Raw genomic sequence first — 21,128 nt, 5'->3', positions numbered from 1 at the left:
CTTGTCATCATCTCGTACGGTACGTCGCCGTCACCTTCTCAACAAGTAGTTAAGTTCTTTTCATCCAGCTTTCACATCCTGCCCCACTAATTGCCTTTTCATTAACTCTCTCCTTCATCACACTGTTGCTCAGCCCTCACCTCACTCACCATTTCCTCGTCGCTCAGTACATAATTATCCTGCTGTCGCCTCCTGATCACCCTCATGTCTCCTCATCCCTCCAATAGCCTTTCTGGCAACACAGCATAAGCACCCTCCCCGTGCCCTCATCTTCACAATGCTATATTCACTTTAACTAGGCGTCTGAAGAGTCACATTATCGTCATTATGAAATGGGATACAAATACACACACTGGCAGACGAAAAAAGTTGTAGGCCTATTTCCAAACATTTTTGGCGACAGCTGTCGCCCTCTTCAGTGGATCTGCAGACTAAGAGAGGTACATACAGTACATGAGAAACTGCTTATTCGCAGGGTAACCACACTTTTTTCTTTTTTTTTTAATTCAGTGATGAGAGGATTAGTGGCCAGGTCCTTGCCGCCCCTTGGAATCCCTCATTCAGGTCGGGGACAGAGTAGAGGGAGAGTCAGGTGAGGTCACATCAGGTGTGGTTGGAAAAAACAAAAACAAAATGTGGTTACCCTGCATATAAGCAGCTTCTCAGTATTTGTATGTACCATTCTTGGTCTGTAGATCCACTGAAGAGGGCGACAGCTGTCGCCGAAACTGTTTGGAAATATATCTTTTTTCGTCTGTCAGTGTGGGTTTTTGTATCCTATTAACTACGAGCATAACTGATGACTGTCCATCTGGAATATGAAGCAGTAACATGATATTGACACCAGAATATGATACTAATAACGAAAAGTTTTACGAAAAGGATGTTGACGGCAGTATTGTCTTATGTAGAATAAGTTGCAAAAGGACGAAAATCTCTGCCTACCGGTACTTAAAATGACGGAACTTCACGAGAGAAGGGGGGTTTGAGTTTCAAGCGTACAGTCAGAAACTGTTGCCCCAGCTTTAGGCCTAGTAACTTTTGTGCGATAATGAGTTGCAGAGGAATGATGGTTGTGACAAGTCACGCTCTTTCCTTCTTGAAATAAAATGAAAATAAATAAACACAACGACCACTTGGGAGCCAACACCCGCGCCTTACGATTGGTCTAACGGCCCGGCATTTGACTTCGCCCTGTAACCTTAACCTTCGACCAACTATTCTAGAAATCTAATTAGCTATATTTTCATTCTTGTCTGACCTTAACTTTTCCACCATGATTGGTCCAAGTCGATCCTTAATTTGTTAACTCATTCTATGACCTTCACCTTTTACCTATACAGTATTTGTAAAAAACGAATAAAGTCATCCTTAGTTCACCCTTGGACTTTCGAAGATGGTTCAGATCAAGTTAAAACTATGAATTATAGGGTCGCACATCTGATCATGCCTTACAGCCTTCGCCTCTGGTTGATAGTTCCCAAAATCAAATCCCCACATCTTTTCCTTACTCTGAACACCTCTGAGTTTGGTTTAATGAACATAAAACTATTTAAAAATTTGTCCTTTAGCCACGACCTTTTGGCTAATGGCCCTCTGAAACATTCGATTAACCCCTTGCCTGATCCTCAATCCTTCCATCAGATTTTTGTCCAGATCAGATCAAAATTGCCTTAGTTCACACACAGAATCGCGGGTAGAACTTTGACCATGCTCTGTGACCATGACATTAGATTGACTGTTGTCAAAACTGAATCCCATCTTCCTTGCCTAACCCTCAACTACCCCACCAGGTTTGGCCTTTACTGGATGAAAACGGTTTTAGGTTGACCTTGCCATGTACCCGTCACATATGACCTAAATCTGTGACTTTGGTCTTTGCTTGGTTTTCTAAAAAATCGACATCCTCAGTTTTCGCCAAACCTACAACTCCTCCACCATGTTTGGTCTAAATCGGATCCGAACTGTTATAAATTGACCTTGCCATATGACTGACCATCGAACAACTGTTCCCAAAAGCAGTGCGTTTTCCCTTAAGCTGACACTGAACACTGCTACCAAGTTTAACGAAAAGTGGACCAAAGTACGACAGCTTAAGATATATTGTTCACACACAGATGGAGAGAAAGAAAGACAGGTAGACAGACACACTAAGCACCGGTACATCATTACCGGTATATCTACCGTGCTTCGAACATGCTCGTGTATACTATATTAAGTAAGGTGGGCAGCCTTTTTTTATCCTTGTCTTTCTCAGATTTAAATAATGTGACTTACGGTAAGTGTTTTATGGATCTTTACAGTTAGGACATCTTTTATTTTGCTTTATATACCCCAGTCGACTGCATTAAGTAGGATTTCATTATTAGTTTATGTGGTACTTCATATTTCAATGTTTCTGGATCCTACCTCCAGATCATCAAAAAAAAAAAAAAAATGGCAATTATTATATTGACTTTGAAGCCGAACTTTCCGGGTCCTGAAGTGTCACTGATTCATATAGCCTGGTTCTAACATATAGGCCTATGAAGAATACAGGTAATGACTGAAATGTATATGATGAAACACACCTGATCCTGTTTTCCTGTAGTCTAAGGTTTGATGAAGACTTTCTGTATACTAAGTATTTTATCTTGCAGACGGAGGGGTAAGAGGATAATTGTGATGCCATTTGGCCAAGGTAATGACATGTTATATGGTCAGCCTCCCGGAATAGGTCATTAAAGAGGGATTGTTGTGGTGGAGCATTCTAGGTCAGACCCAGTAAGTGAAACCAGTGAGTGTTTTAGCAAGACAGGGGAGACAAGAGAGGAGGGCAAGAAGAAAAGGAAGAAAATGTGTGAAACTGTTCATTGACGTGTAGTGACTGATGAGAAACAACTGTATAAGCTTGTGTTTGAGAGGCTGGAGGTTGGAAGAAAAACTAATCAGCCGAAAACCCCGTGTAATGCAAAGTGGTAAAGAGAGGAGCGGTGTGTGGTGCACTGTAGCAAAGAGAGGAGCGGTGTGTGGTGCATTGTAGCAAAGAGAGGAGCGGTGTGTGGTGCATTGTAGCAAAGAACGAATAACGTCTGGAGATTCTAATGTCTAAGCTGCCCTCACATGATGCTGTGTCGAACTGGAGACATAGAGATAAGCTGGCGTAAATTAGAAAGAGAGAGAGAGCGAGAAAGAGAGAGAGAAAAAAAAGATATAGATATATATATAGATAGATAGATAGATACAGATGCAGATATAGATATAGGTATATTGGCTGATGATGACAACATAGCACGTGACTGGTGTTGTATGCATTACAGGCAGTAACTGTGATTGTTTGCTCTTGACGTAGGGACCATTTGGCATCTGAACACGGAAGTCCCAGTAAGTATGTATCGAGCTTCATAAACGAGGACGGGTGAGATAATTCTTCCATGGTAACTTTGCATTTTTGGTTTATTATTGCCAAATCTCCACCATGACTGGTTAGCAAAAACATTGGACTAAGACCAGAACAAGTTGGTAGTCACGAAGAACTGTTATGAAAGGATATATATATATATATATATATATATATATATATATATATATATATATATATATTGCGACTGAGCTAGGTGAAAAACTACAAAAGGCCGACAATCTGGAGGAACTTAGTGTAAATGGACTGTAATTTACTCTCTTTCTCTCTCTCTCTGGGAATGAACAGTTCGGCGAGATAAATATGATCGTTTTGACCGTGGTCTTTCAACTAATATTATTTTTTTCTACGTAACGCCAGATAGATTTAATCTACCTGACGTCAGATCCCTCACGTCAGACGCCTCATGTCAATGGAGCTAAACTCGTCGTATTAACCCGTTCACTGTCATCTCCGAACTTTGGTCCTTAATCTGGCTGTTGTTATACACTTTTATTTCCTTGAGGGAAATTCATTTCCAAACGATCGATAAAGCGCAAGAGTCCGTAGGTCGCGTGGAATATGAAGTGATTCCATTTGTTTACCGCCTGCTTAGCTTCCACTTTTTTTTTTCCCTACTGGTTTAACTTTTACTTCACTACAGTTTGTGAAACTGACTCATGAGCTGATTTTACTGGTGGAATAGTCTAGGCACACTTGTATGCACTGTAGTCCACGCTGCGGAAAGAGTTTTTTCATACAGTAGTGCTATAATAGTATCTGGTCGGCAGATACTTGTGAGAAGGACTCGCATGGTTGCACTTATGTCAATGCTCAGGTATTTAGGTTATTACATATTAGAGTGAGCAGTGAAACAAAAAAAAGAAAAAAGGCTTGCTTGAAACAGGGACAAAATATTCAACCCCTTCACTACCATGGGTTTCCATTAACCTGAACAGTATCTGGTGGTAGCAGTTTAAAAGAGATAATCGTAGTGAAAGGCTGTTTCGAGCTAGCCTACTGTCAGCGACAATGAATCGCACAGAGATCAGTTAGTATGATCACTGACATGGTGTGAGACATGCCACCAATAGCCTTCTGTCTACCCGGCAGTGCTACCCCGAAAACACTGCTGTTTACCTGCACTGCCATGGCGCGTCATCTCTCTCACTCTATCTTTAATATTGGTGGCATTCTCTCTCATTTCATTCAGTATGTTGCTCCCAGATGTTCTTTTGCCTTTGATTTCTTCCCATTCTGGTGCCTCTCTCACTTGCTTAAATTCTTCTCAGATGCCATTCGTACTTCCATTTCTCTCCGTACATTTTCCCTCTACTTCTCACCATGATCTTGTCACTCACTTTATTTGATCTCTCTCTCTCTCTCTCTCTCTCTCTCTCTCTCTCTCTCTCTCTCTCTCTCTCTCTCTCTCGTCGAAACTATCCTTGAAGGAACGCTGAACGTGCCAAAGTCGACGAACCAAGAAAATGGAGTTTAGAGAATGGATTTTAAAAAATCTTTGGCGCCTTTGGAATTCTTCCACGAATCATCGGCCTTAAAAAATACCAGTAAAACGCCCTTCTCGGCGAGGTACGAGCGAGGGCATTTAAATCCGAAAGCAATGAAATGTCGCCTTACACCCTGGGGATACCTAGAGTATATTGATGGCTATCTACCTACCAAGTTTCATGTCTTTACGACAAACTGTCTGGCCTGCGGCCCTCTTTTGAAGATTTTCAGCATGCTGCATTTGGCGCGTGTTACGTGCCATGTGCACCGCCATGGTGTGATGAAACTTGTCAAAAACATATCTGAAAGACTTGGCCTATCATATGGTGCAAACCACGCAGTGATCGGCCCTGTGGTTGCTGAGATAAAAACTTCTCAAAAGCGTTTCAGTTGGGCCGCTCACATGTGAGAAAATGCCACTACTTGACGAGGGACTCGATAGAGCTTCGCCCTCGCTCGTAACAGGGTGTTCCATGGAGGCCCTCACAAGGCGCCATGTGTTCAATACCAGTATTAATTATCCTATCGTCCATATTCTCCGTTTTGATTTTGGGGCGTTCGGTGTTACTCTGTGGAGTTCCTATTCTTGACAACATCAGATAATACAGTAATGTTCAGCTTAAGGGCCCGTTCACACCGAGGCCGGAACCAGACATATTCTGATGTAAAAAGTCCGACGACATACGATATGCGACGCAAGGTGTCCAACGCAAATCCCCCGCCGGAAAAGGTGTTCTCACTGGAGACGGAATTGCGGTGGGTGGTAGTGTCAGGCCAACTGTCACGGTGGTAATATGGCGCTGTCGAGGAGGTGTAGGAAACTTTTGTTACTCTGGCTTCACAGGAAGAAACGGAGACACGGACAACGTAAATACTGGGTGCATCCCATTAACAGGACACGAACAGCATTGGGTGAATATCACCACCTCTTTTCCCAAATACTTGATGACGAACGTAGGTGTGTGGAATATATATGAATGAAACCGCAGACATTCCGCCACCTGTTGAGTCTTTGCAAAGATCATCCAGATAAGGAAGAAACAAACTACAGGAAACCAATATCTGCAGAAGAACGACTGGTCGTCACCCTAAGGCCAAAAAATTATTATAGTACATTTTAGAATACATATTTTGTAGGAGCTGCATAGACTGTTATGTTAGGGCTGGTTATGTTTGGGTATGATTTACCGATACATGTTCATGCATACAACATGTCTGTACCATACGTAATATTGCGGTAGGTTACTAAATTATTAGATGTCACACTAATGAAAGGTATAAATAAGGACAAGAATGCACATAATTATAACACCATTTATTCCTACCCACGCACAGAATGCATAAAAAGATCGTACCGTATGTATCATACACAGGAGCCATACGACCTCATGGTAATGTACAGTAACATAAAATAATATGAGCATAACCTGAGCATAAGTGTACACCTTCCATACATAAGAATATATGCATACACTATCCTAATACAGTAGTAATGAACCAATCACGTTATGTATAGTACGTCACTAGCAACATAATACTGGGCTCTGTATGTCTGCACGTATTGTACCTGCGACCAAGTACATTCATATAATTATATACAAATTACAAACTCTTATATACAAGTTACAAACAGTTTAGGGTGTGTTTATCGTACACGGCGTACGGCTCTGTACCGCCGCAATCAACCTCTCGTCCTCCATGGTAGCTACACACATGCAGATAACACGGTCACACAGCTCCACATAACGTCGGAATCAAACGGACAAACGAGGTGCGCACTTTTCTGCGCCGCAAGATTCTGACATTATTCGGACCACCGGTGTGAACGCTTCACCAGGTTCATGAAACATTTTAATGGTTGTTACCACGGCCATTTGTTTCCGACGCTGGTGGTCGGACAATTTGCGCCACAATATGTCTGGTTCCGGCCTCGGTGTGAATGGGCCTTAAGGGAGGCTTCTGGTGCAGAAATATAAAAGAATTCTCCTGGACCATTTCACAGAGGTGACACCTTTATTTATACTTTTCACACGAGCAAACAATTTTATTTATCCTAGGGAGAAACTTTTGTAATATACAGGTTGAACGTTAACAGTGTGTGTGTGTGTGTGTGTGTGTGTGTGTGTGTGTGTGTGTGTGTGTGTGTGTGTGTGTGTGTGTGTGTGTGTGTGTGTGTGTGTGTGTGTGTGTGTGTGTGTGTGTGTGTGTGTGTGTGTGTGTGTGTGTGTGTGTGTGTGTGTGTGTGTGTGTGTGTGTGTGTGTGTGTGTGTGTGTGTGTGTGTGTGTGTGTGTGTGTGTGTGTGTGTGTGTGTGTGTGTGTGTGTGTGTGTGTGTGTGTGTGTGTGTGTGTGTGTGTGTGTGTGTGTGTGTGTGTGTGTGTGTGTGTGTGTGTGTGTGTGTGTGTGTGTGTGTGTGTGTGTGTGTGTGTGTGTGTGTGTGTGTGTGTGTGTGTGTGTGTGTGTGTGTGTGTGTGTGTGTGTGTGTGTGTGTGTGTGTGTGTGTGTGTGTGTGTGTGTGTGTGTGTGTGTGTGTGTGTGTGTGTGTGTGTGTGTGTGTGTGTGTGTGTGTGTGTGTGTGTGTGTGTGTGTGTGTGTGTGTGTGTGTGTGTGTGTGTGTGTGTGTGTGTGTGTGTGTGTGTGTGTGTGTGTGTGTGTGTGTGTGTGTGTGTGTGTGTGTGTGTGTGTGTGTGTGTGTGTGTGTGTGTGTGTGTGTGTGTGTGTGTGTGTGTGTGTGTGTGTGTGTGTGTGTGTGTGTGTGTGTGTGTGTGTGTGTGTGTGTGTGTGTGTGTGTGTGTGTGTGTGTGTGTGTGTGTGTGTGTGTGTGTGTGTGTGTGTGTGTGTGTGTGTTTTCCTCATCACTATTCCCAACACTCCACCGAAACCTTCAATAATGCAGGAGGGAGGAAATTGTAAATCCGATGCTGGTTTGGTATGGGAGTTGTGGGGCAGATTTGTGGCCTAGATTAGACGGCAGAGGAAGAGTTAACTGTGAGGCAGGGAGAGGGTTAGGGAGACTGAGAGTGGGTGAGGGAGGCAGGGAGAGGGTGAGGGAGGCAGGGAGAGGGTGAGGGAGGCTTGGAGAGGGTGAAGGAGACTTGGAGAGGGTGAAGGAGACTTGGAGAGGGTGAGGGAGGCTTGGAGATGGTAAGGGAAGCTTGGAAATGGTGAGGGATGTTTGCACAGGTTGATGGACACTTGAAGAGGGTGAGGGAGGTTTGGAGAAGTGAAAGGGTGAGGGAGGCTTGGAGAGGGTAAGAGAGGCTTGGAGAGGGTGAGGGATGATTGTACAGGTTGATGGAGACTTGTAAACGCTGAGGGAGGTATGCAGAGGGGAGAGGGTGAGGGAGGCTTGGAGAGGGTGAAAGAGGGTTGAAGAGGGCGAGGGTGGCTTGGAAAGGGTGAGAGAGGCTCGGAAAGGGTGAGGGAGGCTTGGACAGGGTGAAAGAGGCTGGGAGAGAGTAACAGAGGCTGGGATAGAGTAATAGAGGCTAAGATAGAGTGAGGGAGGTTGGAGGAGGGTGAGGGACTGGAGAAGGGGGAGGGTTGCTGAGAAAGGGCGAGGGAGGCTGAGAAAGGGCGAGGGAGGCTGAGAAAGGGCGAGGGAGGCTAAGAAAGGGCGAGAGAGGCTGGGACAGGTTGAAGTAGGATGAGGAAGGTATTGGGTGTGAGGATGTCTGGGGTGGATGAAGGAAACAAGAGGAATGTGAGGGAGACTGAGAGAGGGTGAGGGAGCTAGGGAAGGAATGAGGGTAAGTAAGAGCAGGAGGGAAGAAAAGAGTGAGAGCAATATGAGTTGGGAATCTGGCTGCCTTCTTCTATATGCTTCATTGAGGGTGTCACAGGTGCTGAGATTAGACATTTTCTGGCATTATAAACCTTTATTTTCCACGTCACAATCCACTGACGCCTATTTCATTTTTTTTTTTTTTTTTATTTGTAGTCATATTTTTAAGTGTCACGAGTTTATAATTCTAAAAAACTGCAGTGTTGAAATCAACTCCTATACTGTAAGCCCAGGGGAACGTACAGATATCCCGGGGGTACGGTTCAAACAATGGTGGTTCACTCCAGGTGACAAACGTAAATGCAGGCTACTGTGTATCCAAGGAACTCGCGATGCTATCTAATTCATCCCACGGTTCTTATATCAAGACAATATTGTCTGGTAATCTGGTCAAGCCCACGGTAGCTACCGTGTGCGTGCTGGCTGTGTTAATCACCTTGGTAGGAGAATGTTCATGGCCTCATGCTGCCTGTTTGACTATGTATCACAGTGGCTGGTTGCTTTACTCTCTCACATACAGTATGTGTGTTTTTCCTTTTAGTATTCAAATACATCACATGATAGGCTATAAAAAAAAAAAAAAAAAAACTCAGTATACGGTAACATTTTAAAAGGCATGCTTAACCACATTGCCTTACTCTCACCACGGCACCTCAGGAGTATGCATAGTTTTATATTTTCTACCCTTACTGGACATCTTTGTAGGTTGTAAAATGGTAATTATATGATAATCGTGTAAACTTAAACTTTATTAAAATAGAAGACTGCTTTACATAGTGGACTGCATTGCTATAAGCTCCGTACTATTAAGCCTGATTCACTCCATTCTACATTTAAAGGTATTTTTAAATACAGTTACACTTCAGTATAAGTCAGCACTAAAAATGGGAAAGCAACCTATAGTGTATCCTTGTAGAAGTAAGATACTAAAGTCATTTCATTCGATACCTACATCCAGCACACGCAGTAGTGAATACTATATTAAAAAAAAAAAAAAAAAAAAAAATCTTCAAAGATCTAGGAAAATAATTATATACAAAAAGAGGAGATAATGCAAAGGCAATAAAAACGCGATAACAACGTGAAAAACAGCCAGTGAAAACCAACTTTACCGATAAATGCTAACATGCAATTAGATCTAAAGAACAGACAAGTGGGGAGGTTGAAGTGGATTGTTGCATTGAGTGAAGCGGAGGCACAGACTGTAAGAAAAGCTGAAAAGAAATACCGGTACCGGTACCTAGCATCAAGGTGATGATGTGGAGAGGATGATGTGAATAATGTTAGAACAGCAGTGAAGAGCTTTTGTAACAAGCTGGGAAAAATAGCTGCCTCGTGAAGACCATACAACAAAGACAGCAAAGTGGATGGGATATATTGTGCCTCGTAAGGAATTAAATACTGTGGGAAATAAAGGATGATCTGAAGACAGAGGACCAGGAAGAAGCAGAGGTAAATCTGTGCCAGAAAATTTAAGAAACCGAAGCCTGGTCCAAATAGGATTAAAACTGAGTTGTCCCCAGTGGCGTATCCAGGATTTTTGCCAGGGGGGGCAAACACTTGGAATATTTCCCCAAAATATCTGTCACCACACTGGCGTGAGTGTCCCAAACACACACACTTTCCCACGTTCGTGATATATATTTTTTTCTATTTACCTTTGCGGATTTGTATTTCTCTCTCTCTCTCTCTCTCTCTCTCTCTCTCTCTCTCTCTCTCCACTTAGCACATATGTGTAAATCAAAATTCGCTGCCGCACCCACCCCCAGTCTGGTATTCTGTTTTGTACTACTGCTGTGGTGGTAGGTAATAGAAATTCTGTTTTCCACTACTTATTCTTTTAGTTTGATTCTCATTGGCTCAGGCATCAGGGGTGGTGCATACGTCAAGACTGACCTAAGTAAATACATCTGGTGGGATTAACCTCTCTTAATCCTTGACTCATGTGACCACTCGACCTGCCCCGCTCAGCAGGGAATGATTTTCATATCACCTGAACTGTACTGTACTGTATAGAAAGAATTTTTCCATTAAGGAAAGAAAAGAAAAACGGCGTAATGTTATTAATCCTGAAAATTTTCACCTAGAAAAGGGGGAGGGAAGCAAAAGATACTCTGTCCCCCAGGCTCCAAAAAAGTCCTGAGGACACGTCCCTCTGTTCCCCACCCAAACGAGGCCCCTGGCACACACATTTATATCTGTGTACCTTCTAAAATGTAGTCTGAAGTGATCGAAATGGCTTCATGCAGTCTTCAAAAATTCTGCTTATTTCAGTTGTTTGTAACGCTAATTGTGCAGTGTTTGCTTGCAACTGGCTACAGGATGAGAGGATGTGGCGAGGGGACAGGAAGGCCATTTTTACACCTCATCAGGATTAAGCGCAAAACAATATCAGAGCTCTAATATTAACCACATAATCTAAGGTGATAGGGGAAATTATTAAGTTATAACTGGTCATTTTTTTTTAAAGGGTTTTATAATATTTAGTCTAGCTTTCATCACCACTTGGTGGTAGTCAGAATCAGTGTCCAAACGAAATAGAGAAATATAAGAAGGGAAGGACAGGAGGAAGTAGCTTATACAAGGAGGGTGGAAAGATTACAAGAGGATGAAAAAAAGGGCAGAATATAAGAGGGAAGTGGAGGACCGACTGGGGAAATATGGATTAGAGCAGATAGGAGATGTGGAAGGTGTGTGCAAGATATTCACAGAAGAAATCTGTGCAGCATGAGGGGTGGTGTGTGGGGTGATGAGAAGACGAAAGGGGGTGCCAGGAACAGCATGGTGGAATGAAGAGGTGAGAGAGGCTGTGGCACAAAACAAGAATGCATATAATGAGTGGATGAGAAACAGGGGCGTGGAAGAAGTTGAGAGACGGAAGAAAGAGTTGTATGTAGAGGGGAAGAGAGAGGTGAAAAGATTAGTAAGAGAGAGTAAGAAAAGAGTGAATGTGGAATTTGGAAGAAGTTTGAGTGTAAATTGGACGGAGTGTAAGAAAACATTCTGGAAAGAGAGACAGGGTGCCAAAGAAGTTAGTTGCAGAGTGAAAGATAAAAATGATAGATTACTAGTGGAGAAGCGAGAAAAAGTGAGTAAATGGAGAGAACACTTTCTCGAACTGTTGAACACAAAGAATGAAAGTAATGAATGGCCGGGAGACGGAGGGATGCGAGAAGAGAGGAAGAAATCAATGGGACAGAAGTTGTGGAAGCAATGAGGAAAGTAAAAATAGGGAAAGCCTCAGGAATTGATGGAGTGTGTGGTGAAATGCTGAAGCATGGGGGTGAGATAGTAGAATGGATGTGGAAGATGTGCAGATTAGCCTGGGAGGCGGAGGATTGGAAGTCAGATATAATTATTCCCCTGTACAGAGGAAAAGGGGAAAAAGAAGTGTGTGGTAATCATAGGGGCATTTTCTTCCTAGTGTAACAGGAAACGTATACGGTGGGATACTTACTGACATAGTAGGGGAAATAACAGAGGAATTACTTGGAGAAGAACAGGGAGGTTTTAAGAAGGAAAGAGGTTGTATAATTCAGAAATTCATTCTTAGATCTTTAGTGAAAAAAGTTTTTAGAGAAGGGAAAGAAATTGTATGCGGCCTTCATGGATTTGGAGAAAGCATGTGACAGGGTGGATAGACAAGGATTGTGGAAAGTATTAAGAATATATGGAGCAGATGGGAAGTTGTTGAATGCCGTGAAGAGCATGTATGAGGGTGCTAAGGCTGTAGTGCGTGTGAACAGTGAACTGACTGAATTTTTCTAATTGAAAGTTGGATTGAAACAGGGATGTGTCATGTCTCCATGGTTGTTCAATCTGTAGATGGATGGGGTTATAAAAGAGATATAAGGTAAGGCAGTGGATGTTGGAGCGGCAGTGTTTTGAAACTCCCTGTACTGTTGTTTGCAGATGATACGGTGTCGTTAAGTGAAGACGAAGGGGAGCTGCAAGGCTCGGTGGATGAGTTTAGGAGAGTATGTAAGAAACTGAATCTAAAGGTGAATGAAGGGAAGAGTAAAGTTAAGGTCTTCGAGAGAGGTGAAGTCAGTGAATGTACGGCGAGGTTGGATGAGGAGGAAGTGGAAAATGTGAGTGCGTGTAAGTACTTGGGTAGTGTGATGAGTAAGGATGGAGGTTTGGAGGGTGAAGTGCTTGAAAGCGTACAACAAGGAAGAAAGGTAGCTGGTTCCTTGAAAGCAGTGATAAGAAACAGGGAAGTGGGCATGGAAGTGAAAAAGTTACTGACAGTATTGTGATACCAACTCTAACGTATGGAAGTGAAGCTTGGACGTTGTTGGAGGGACAGAAGTCAAGAGTGAGAGCAGTGGAAATGAGGTATTTGAGAGGAGCATGTGGAGTCACATGGAGGGACAGATTGACAAATGAGGAAGTGAAGGATCGTTGTGGTGTGGATGTGGATATGATAGGAAGCGTTAGGAGAAACACATTAAGGTGGTTTGGCATGTGGAGAGGATGGAGAGTGAGAGACTAACGAGGAGTGTGTATATGAATGAGGTGGAGGGGGGGAGAGGGAGGGGGAGTTCAAGGATGAGAAGGTGGGATGGAGTGGAGAGGTATATGAGAGAGGGGGATGTGAGTTGGGAGCAGGGAAGTGAGATGGCGGGGGACTGGGTGACACAGAGGCGATTTGTTTGTGGTCACCCCTTACGGGATTAAGGCGTCTGGCAATAGATAGATAGACAGACTTTCAGTTTCAAAGGAAATCATTGCTCCCATATAAACATTTTTGGAAACAGATAATACAGTTTAATATACAAGTGGTAAAATTAGGAAAACTATTTTGTCATACAAGAACTATGCCAAAAATCCCTTTCAGCATTTCCCCAAAATCTTCCCAGGGGGGGCAAATTGCCCCCTCTGCCCCCCCAGTGGCTACGTGTATGGTTGTCCCTGCTCTCTGACCCTGACCTCTGATTTATTATTAGGCTACCCTAACTGAATCAATTAATTTGTGCGTAACCTAACCCATCCACCAAGTCTGGTCCAAACTGAATCACAATTGTTTAAGTTATAGGGGCGAACCTTTAACCTTACCTTATGACCTTGGTCTTTGATTGGTTACTCTTAAAGTTGAATCATTTCATCCTTGCCTTACCTTCAACTCCACCAAGTTTGATTTCATTCAGATAAACATTTTTGAGCTTCCCATTCGACATTATCCTTCAACTCATGTAAGGAAAAGACCCGTCTGAGTCCACTTTAAAATGTTCCACCAAGTTTGGCAGAAATCGTATCAGAACTGTTTATGTTGTTCAGTCACACACACAGGTAGTAGGTGGGCGCGTCAATCATCCACTCACTTCATATAATGCTGCCTACTACTTGTTCCTTCATGTCTATCATTCAATTTCTGTGTCTGACATCCTCTCTTATCATTTCTCTCATCCTTTCTGTCACTGTTTACTACTCCTTTTTCCACTTACGGTGGCTTTACACCGAGCAGCAAGCCAAATCGCTTCCTGTAACTCAAAAATCCGTTTACAACGCTGGGTGTTAACCATATAACCAAGTAACGGGGTGATGCGGAGCCCGCTATGGCGCCCCTGTTAAATGGGCTGAGAGACGCAAATGTGACGTCCACCCAAGAAACAAATCTTCACACAAATCCCCGCTCCTCACTGTGGCGAGGCGCTGTCAGGCACATAGGAACATCGGTTCATTGCAGGGGATGGCTCTGCAGGGGCGGTTGCTTGCCTGCGGTTGGTTGGTCTTCTCGATCAGACTGGGGTAGTACAACAACAACAACTACCACACACACACACACACACACACACACACACACACACACACACACACACACACACACACACACACACACACACACACACGTACGTCCATCAAAACAAGACCTCGCTCTATCACGAGTGCTGGTGTAATAAAACATACTCAGGCAGCGGTGTTTAAAAGTGTGGCAAGGAGGGCACTGATGGATGAAGAGGATGAGAAATTTTTCAGAAAAATCGGGTAATCGTCCAGGACTGATGGTGGAAATAACTGAGAAAAACATGATGAAAGAAACAGAATAGTGGAGAAATAATGCTGTGGTTAGGTGGTTATATGCATTCGGGGAGTCTTACGGTACTACTCATAAAACCTTTCGTCTCTGAAACTGTTTTCATGTTTCTCTTTTTCCTGAATGCTATAAAATTTTAATAATGAAGGATTAAGTGTCAGTGCTGTTCTTTATCCCTTCAGTAAGAGGAATATTTCTAGATGCATAATCGCCAGGCTCTAAAAATAAAGGAAAGATAAGAACTCAACGAAACGAGAAGGTAATAATTTATATTTAAGTTTCAACGTTGTTCTTCAGCCCTTAAGTAAGAGCGACCTCTCGATACAAAATCGTCAGGCCTTGGAAAAAAAAAAAAAGTTAATAAGGCCCGGTACAGACCTTTCCATTAAGGGGGATTTTTTGTGGTTTGAATCAAGGGGTCATAACATAATAAAATATAGTAAACAGATCGTGATTAATGACGCTATGGGGATGGAGGATCACCTCTAATCTGTGTATAATCCTCTGACAGTAGCAAGAATATAGTTCAAGTTTTTCGTTCAATCAAAGATGTAAATGGAAGCTCACTGAGGCGGAGGTATGTGTCCAAGAGAGTGCTCTTCCAATTTATAAATCACCAATACGTACCTGCAGTTAAATACTCCAGAAACACCCCATATTACATTTACCCCAGGAAAACAAGTAGAAATAAATGTAACAGTCCACTCACTTTCTGTAACAAAACAGCAGCTCACATCTTAGTAAGAACATATTCAGGATTTTATTCCCGTATAACCCAATGCGTAACTGCAGGTAAATTCTCCAGAAACACCCCGTATTACATTTACCCCAAGAAAACAAGTAGAAATAAATGTACCAGTCCTCTCACTCTTTGTAATAACACAGCAGCTCTCATCTTAGTGAGAACATTTTCAGTATTTTATTCATGTACATCCAGTCTGGTAATATAAACCCCTCCACTGTGGCAGACATGCTGTATGGCTAACCATCCAGACAGCTAAAATGAAATGACCTGATAACACATTCTTCATCCATCATCACGGCCACAATTATACAGCCATCACTTTACTGTACAGTCATTGAGCATACTTCAGTTCTAGGTACGAACCGGAGGATTAAAAAAAAAAAAAAACTTCAAAATGTAAAAAAAAAAAGCCAGTTACAGATATACAGTTCTGTAATGCATATCCCGTACCCCCCCCTCACTCTTTCTCTCTCTCTCTCTCTAAGTCTGTCTCATATATATATATATATATATATATATATATATATATATATATATATATATATATATATATATATATATATATATATATATATATATCGCACAATGGATATACTAAATGTCATCGTCAGTATACGGTAAACAATTGATAAACTTTTCCAGAACAAAAACGTATTCTGCAAATCTAACAACAGCTGAGTATCACACTAAATCTTACACAGGTTAATGAAAAGGCCATATTCTTGGAGGTCGAATGGGTATACAAGTCCCCATTTTTGTGCATTGGTTGCTGAGTGAGGAGTGGTTGGGAGGAGTTCAGGGAGCTGCTGTCTCTCCTAACACTGAGAGGGTTTTCCCTCCGTGACACGGGATCTTTGACTGCAGCATATGTTGGGAGTGTAATGTTGTATGGTAGTGAGACCTGGACAGTAAAGGAAGAGGATATTCGCAGGCTCAAACGTTTGGAAATGGCAATGATTAGGTGGTTGTGGAGTGTCTTTAAATGCGAGGCCTGGGGGCCTAGGTTTGCGATGAAAAGTTGAGGGGAAGGATGGGACTGGAGTGTATTGGTGTTGTAATGAGGAGGGGTAGATTGAGATGATTTGGGCATTAGGAAAGGATGAAGGATGACAATTATATGCAGAAAGTGAGAAGTATGAACGTGTGGGTGGGGTTGCAATTATTGTTATCCTGCATGCTAAGTTTCAGAGGCAATCAGCAGCAAATCAGAGAAACCGAACACATTTTAGTTCAAGATAGGTTTTATGGCAGCTGGTCAGAAAGTTTGGCTTGTTTCAGACAGTTTAGTCGTGATGAGGGCTCGGGTATGCATCAGCAGCAGCAGCAACAGATGAACGCTCGCCTTTCCTAACTTCTGCGTAACTCGAATAGGAAATTAGCAACTCTTACACCCTCGTCCACTCTAATGCCACAAAAACGTGCCTGCCTCCGCCGAAGCTCGTATACTGGAAATTGCTGCAATATCAGGTCCTTTCTTGCTGCATTTATAGCCGGAATTACATGCTACATGGTACATCAAATCCCTTGTGTAGTCTAAAGAAATATTTGTAATACAGGGTAATCTTTCCTTATCTGTCTGCAGCCCCAAACTCCACTTGAGATCATGAATTTATCTCACTTCACTAAAACGGTTCCAGATAATTTTCGACATACATCCAGAAGATACTGTTAAATTTTCTGGGTCATTTCAAAGTCAAGAAAAAAAAAAAACTCAAGTCTTGCATAACATGATGAATGGGATGAAAAGACTGGTAAAAGTGCCTTACTAATTGGCATAGCAGAAAACTACAGGTACCTACAGAAGCTGTGGATAGGCTTGGTCAGGGAAAAAATTGAGGAACTGAATTAATTAAAAAGTCTAGACGAATCTTTCAAAAGACATTCCAGCATCTCGGTACTATAGCCCAAGTGGTGACACATGAAGGTTTGTGACGATATTTATTGACTGTGCATGGGAGCATAGATGGGTCTCAGGGAACGGACTATTAAGTCTTGGGCCACAGGCGGATACATTTAAAATAAATTACCACAATTGAAACTTTCTTTCATGAAGCATAGAATGGACTGGTTGCGAATATCGGGGGCTACAGGAGACAGATATGAGAGAACTAATTTTCAGGTTTTTTACTTTGTAAAGAGCGACCAGTCCTCTGAGAAGGCGTCATAAATCAGAGTTTTGGTACTGGAAAAAGCATTAACTGGTAGTGCAGAAATTAATATTACTGTTGCTTGGCGATAAAAGGCAGATGGGTTCTTCTACAAGGACTAGGGCCTGCAAAGAAAGGATATATCAATACAGCAATACATTTCCACAGACAACCACATCCCTAAGCGGATAAAGTAAGCTACTATGAAGTCCTGAGTGTCCATCCCCAGGACAATGACGACATATTTAGACGTACAAAAGGGGTCTGGATATAAAGTGACGTTAGTAAGTTGTATGCTGTGGGAATACTGAAGTGTTTTATTTATGTCGATCTAGTGTCTACTATCAGCCCTTTAAAAAGTGGTAAAATACTGATAAATATGCAGACCACCACTATCATGGCTATCACAACAGAATAAACAACATCGCCTTATTACATAATTTCAGCGCTCTAAGTCACTACTCGATGAACTTTAATGAGCCGAAATCTAAGATGCCGATGCTCAACAGGAACTCATATATTGTATGCGTCAACCGTGATGAAAGTTGTTACTGTGGAGGAGAAATGATTAAATGCGCACTGTAAAGCTCAAAATTCAGAAAACTGTTTTCACTTGAGTGATTAAATTAGAGCTCGAGTCAAACGGTTTCCATTAGAAAAATGCCTTCCTTAAAAACTTCAGTACAATTATACCCAGAAAATTATATAATTGCTATCGGCAGACAATTTCAATCAGCCTAGGTGAGATCTCTCCCTTCTTTATGGCCACTCCTATTAACGATTATGGCACACCGCCACGAGACCTCCTTTGAATGGAATATATCGCTCCATTTTAGGGGTGACAAATAACCCACGGTGATCATTTGCTCCCGCGACCGAACATGGAATATTTTGATAATGGGTCGGCTAATTGGCCTTCCAGATGGGTCAGGTGAAGGTACTGATGGTAAACGTAACGTATGGAGTAACGAAAGAGAGGGAAGATAAAACTGCAAATGGAAAATGAGCGAAGGAGTGGAAGAGGGGAACAGGAAATATCCTGAAACCTAAAAAAAAAGTATATACAAAGACACTGAGCCCAACTTGATACTGATGGACGAAATAGCCAAAGATTTAACTATAATTCCTATGTTTGGTGTCACGAGAGGATGAAACACAAAATTTTATTTCTCCACCCCAAACATACTCAAACTAATTTATTTGAAAAGTTCTGAGTAAACTAAAAATGAAATTGCCATGATTGTGAATTTTGAAATACGGCAGCAGTATACTGTGAGGTGAATGATTTCGGTCTTTACGAACATTAGTAATTATCGATGGTTTAACGATGAGCAACAAAATGTCAGTAATCCATGACAAGAGCTGCTGTCGCAGACGTGACGTGAGTGATGCAGATTGTGACAGTGACACAGGTCACCGTAGTGTGTGTGATGGTATTATATATATATATATATATATATATATTCGTAGTGGTTTAACTGAATTTCATGGTGAGGAGCAAATAATTATTGTAAAATCTTTACAGTTCTCTGAGAAGGAATTATCTCAGAAAAAAATATGTATGCAGTTAAAAATATTAATTGCAGCTCCAAGGAGAGCGCCGAGCGGTGTATGAAGTAAAGGTTCTTTCTAATTACGCACTGCCACTCTTGTGCATAAAAATATAATTCAAAATATATTGTTTCCTAGAATTATCGAAATAGATCTGTGGTGCGTACACACACACACACACACACACACACACACACTGCTTCTGTGGGACCAGCCTAGAGTAACAGTACAGTACTTTCATCGTGCAGGGATTCAGCGCCCTTTTTGTTGTGGACAGCGCCTCACCGCGGTCGAACCAGGGTCTTTCCCCACAGCGAGGTGCAGGGAAATATGAGTAGGTTTGGCTCTTCGGTGGACACCACAGCTGCTCTACCCTTGGAGCACAGCGCCACCACGTGTAGGCTCCTCATGAGTGTCTCTGTCATTTCTTAAATAACTGTCTACAAAACATGGATACCCATATTTAATTAATTTTGCCTTTATTGTATTCAGAAACTATAGGTCAACCTTTTTGTTGATCTTCTACTCATGCACCAAGCTGGACCATAATCACATTAAAACTATTATTTTGTTCACACAGACACAGGTCAAACTTAGACCCTACCCTGTGACCTTGACCTCTGACTGATTATTCTCAGAAATTTATCCCTTCGTTCTTGGCTGACCCGTAACTCTTCCACCAAGATCATTAAAACCAGGGGCTGGATTCACTAACATGGTCGTAATTTCAGGTGCCTGAGCAAGATCTGGCACCTCAGATTACGTACTTCTGTGGCGCTGTATCTCTCACCAGAGTTTGGTATTCACTAATTTTTTTTACGGCGCCGTACCCCGGTAGTAAGGTGTACGTGCTTAAATCGGCCGTCATCAACTGATTTCTGCTCAGCCAGTGACAGAGACTCTTACAAGTGAGGCTTTGTCATGATCAACCAGTCACGGAGCGAACCCTCATATCAGCTGTTTGTCTCCCTAATGTAAACACAAGTGCAGAGGGAAGAGCATGCACAACACACAAAACACAGTCCTCAACCCAACAAAAGGAAGTGACATCAGAAACTAACTGGACATAAATTCTTTTAGGGAAATATATAGTGGAAATAAAAACGCCAACAGAACAAAGCGAAAAACATCCTAACCCTTTCGAGTGACGAACTCTCAGTGGTATATATTTCCATTACCAGCCGTTTCTTTAGCGCACAATTTTACCATACCCAGTGGATTTGTGCTGTCATATAGTGTAAGCCTGTATGTGTTATACTGTGTGCAAATGAATATTACCGAATCTTGCTGAACATACCGAAAGGAGGATTTCGTTTCCCAACTTCCCAACTGGGTGCTGGGTTAGGTTAGGTTAGGTTAGGTTTGGGTAGAATAAATTATTAGGTACAGTTAAGTTGGTTAGGTAAGGTTTAGTTAAACACTTAGAGTAGGCTGTTTCCACAATTACTAATATTTCCGATCATATTATCATTGTCATATTATGGTTATTATTCATTTTCACATCAAATGAGGCCTCACAACACTCAGATGAACTAAAAAAAAAAAAAAAGTTATCAAATGAAAAAAAAAAAAAATAAGGAAACGACAAGAAAGGAAGTATTTACCTTCTTAATTTTGATTAATGAAGTCTCCAAAACGAAAACATTTTTTTTTTCCTCATTAAACACAAACATTACAAAGAAAGCAAAGATGCTAGCATGGGAAACTATTACCTATAGGATGAATGGTGTTGGCAGAATGAAAAGGGAGAACAATGAAGTGAGGAAGAAATTTCGTGATTTCAGATCACAAGTTAAGGGGAAGGTAGCCAAGGCAATGAGGCAGGCAAAGAAAACTTTAGGTATTAAAAAAAAAAAAAATGCATTTTTCTGTTGTTAGTTACATAGTTCCTGTGAGGATGTAAGCTGTTTGTTCTAACTTACCATATCAAACAAACCTAACCCATTCATGAGGCGTTACTGGTAGAGGTAGGGCTTG

Source organism: Coenobita brevimanus, chromosome 90 (genome assembly GCF_032717465.1).
Source record: "Coenobita brevimanus isolate Jiangsu-jjx chromosome 90, ASM3271746v2, whole genome shotgun sequence".
Lineage (NCBI taxonomy): Eukaryota > Metazoa > Arthropoda > Malacostraca > Decapoda > Coenobitidae > Coenobita > Coenobita brevimanus.
This window is presented reverse-complemented; position numbering follows the sequence as displayed.